The sequence below is a fragment of the Nansenia antarctica genome (genome assembly GCF_963989245.1).
Source record: "Nansenia antarctica genome assembly, chromosome: 2".
Lineage (NCBI taxonomy): Eukaryota > Metazoa > Chordata > Actinopteri > Argentiniformes > Microstomatidae > Nansenia > Nansenia antarctica.
Window position 1 is genome coordinate 89,747,594 of NC_137675.1, and position 2,500 is coordinate 89,750,093.

Consider the following 2,500-nt stretch of genomic DNA (forward strand, 5'->3'; position numbering starts at 1 on the left):
TGAACTATTGATGTTTACATTACTACCTTTGAACTACTGATGTTTACATTACTACCTTTGAACTACTGATGTTTACATTACTACCTTTGAACTATTGATGTTTACATTACTACCTTTGAACTATTGATGTTTACATTACTACCTTTGAACTACTGATGTTTACATTACTACCTTTGAACTATTGATGTTTACATTACTACCTTTGAACTACTGATCTTTACATTACTACCTTTGAACTACTGATGTTTACATTACTACCTTTGAACTATTGATGTTTACATTACTACCTTTGAACTATTGATGTTTACATTACTACCTTTGAACTACTGATGTTTACATTACTACCTTTGAACTATTGATGTTTACATTACTACCTTTGAACTATTGATGTTTACATTACTACCTTTGAACTACTGATGTTTACATTACTACCTTTGAACTACTGATGTTTACATTACTACTGCACTACTGATGTTTACATTACTACCTCTGCACTACTGATGTTTACATTACTACCTTTGAACTACTGATGTTTACATTACTACCTTTGAACTACTGATGTTTACATTACTACCTTTGAACTACTGATGTTTACATTACTACCTTTGAACTATTGATGTTTACATTACTACCTTTGAACTACTGATGTTTACATTACTACTGCACTACTGATGTTTACATTACTACCTTTGAACTACAGTATAATGCACATGTCTCCTTCTGCACATTAGATACGGTACATAAACAACCTCACTGTACAAGCCACCCTAACTGTACATAGCTCATAACTGTACATAGCTCATAACTGTACATAGCTCATAACTGTACAAGCCACCTAAACTGTATATAGCTCATAACTGTACATAGCTCATAACTGTACATAGCTCATAACTGTACATAGCTCATAACTGTACATAGCTCATAACTGTACAAGCCACCTAAACTGTATATAGCTCATAACTGTACATAGCTCATAACTGTACATAGCTCATAACTGTACATAGCTCATAACTGTACAAGCCACCTAAACTGTATATAGCTCATAACTGTACATAGCCCATAACTGTACATAGCTCATAACTGTATACTCTAGTCTAAACTATACTGATGTTTACAATACTACCTCTGTACACACTGTATATTACATAGTCACCCATCACTACCATTCTTGTTCTATTTATATCATGGCCTTATATCACTATTTGCACTTCGGGTTGGATGCTGTGATGTATTGTGAAATAATGTTAATACGCCTAACCAGTAGGTGGCGCTCCCTACCTAATTGGATGCAGTCATAGAACCTGTAAGATACCTGAATAAGAGTTCAGTAAAGTGATGGTCAATTGCATGTCAGGTCTCCGTGTGAGTTATTACTTGTAAGCCCTATCAGTCATTGTTATTAATAATACAAGACATATTACAGATGCTAAACTGCAGTTCGTTGTCTGGTACAGTACAGTGCAATGACAATAAAGTTGAATCTAATCTAATCTAAACTAATCTAACATCTAACATCTAATGTGATTCAACTTTATTGTCATCGCAGAGTACATGTAATATACAATATGTGCAGAGGTAGTGTAGTAAACATCAGTATAGGCTAGAGGTTTATACAGTTATGAGCTATGTACAGTTATGAACTATGTACAGTTATGGGCTATATACAGTTATGGGCTATATACAGTTATGAACTATGTACAGTTATGGGCTATATACAGTTATGAGCTATATACAGTTATGAACTATATACAGTTATGGGCTGTATACAGTTATGAGCTATATACAGTTATGGGCTGTATACAGTTATGAGCTATGTACAGTTATGAGCTATATACAGTTATGAACTATGTACAGTTATGAGTTATGTACAGTTATGAGCTATATACAGTTATGAGCTATGTACAGTTATTAACTATGTACAGTTATGGGCTATGTACAGTTATGAGCTATATACAGTTATGAGCTATGTACAGTTATGAGCTATATACAGTTATGAGTTATGTACAGTTATGATCTATGTACAGTTATGAGCTATATACAGTTATGAGCTATGTATAGTTATGAGTTATGTACAGTTATGAGTTATGTACAGTTATGAGCTATATACAGTTATGAGCTATGTACAGTTATGAGCTATGTACAGTTATGAGCTATATAGTTATGAGCTATGTACAGTTATGAGCTATATACAGTTATGAGCTATATACAGTTATGAGCTATATACAGTTATGAGCTATGTACAGTTATGAGCTATATACAGTTATGAGCTATGTACAGTTATGAGCTATGTACAGTTATGAGCTATATACAGTTATGAGCTATGTACAGTTATGAGCTATATACAGTTATGAGCTATATACAGTTATGAGCTATGTACAGTTATGAGCTATATACAGTTATGAGCTATGTACAGTAACAGTTATGAGCTATATACAGTTATGGGCTATGTACAGTTATGAGTTATGTACAGTTATGAGTTATGTACAGTTATGAGCTATAT

General features: G+C 33.1%; 1 protein-coding gene across 2 annotated transcripts in view; it reads right to left on the bottom strand.

Annotated features, from left to right (window-relative positions):
* fahd1 (fumarylacetoacetate hydrolase domain containing 1) overlaps positions 1-2,500 on the bottom strand; it is a 7,971-nt gene that overhangs the window by 4,394 nt on the left and 1,077 nt on the right. The gene's annotated exons all lie outside the window — the stretch shown is intronic.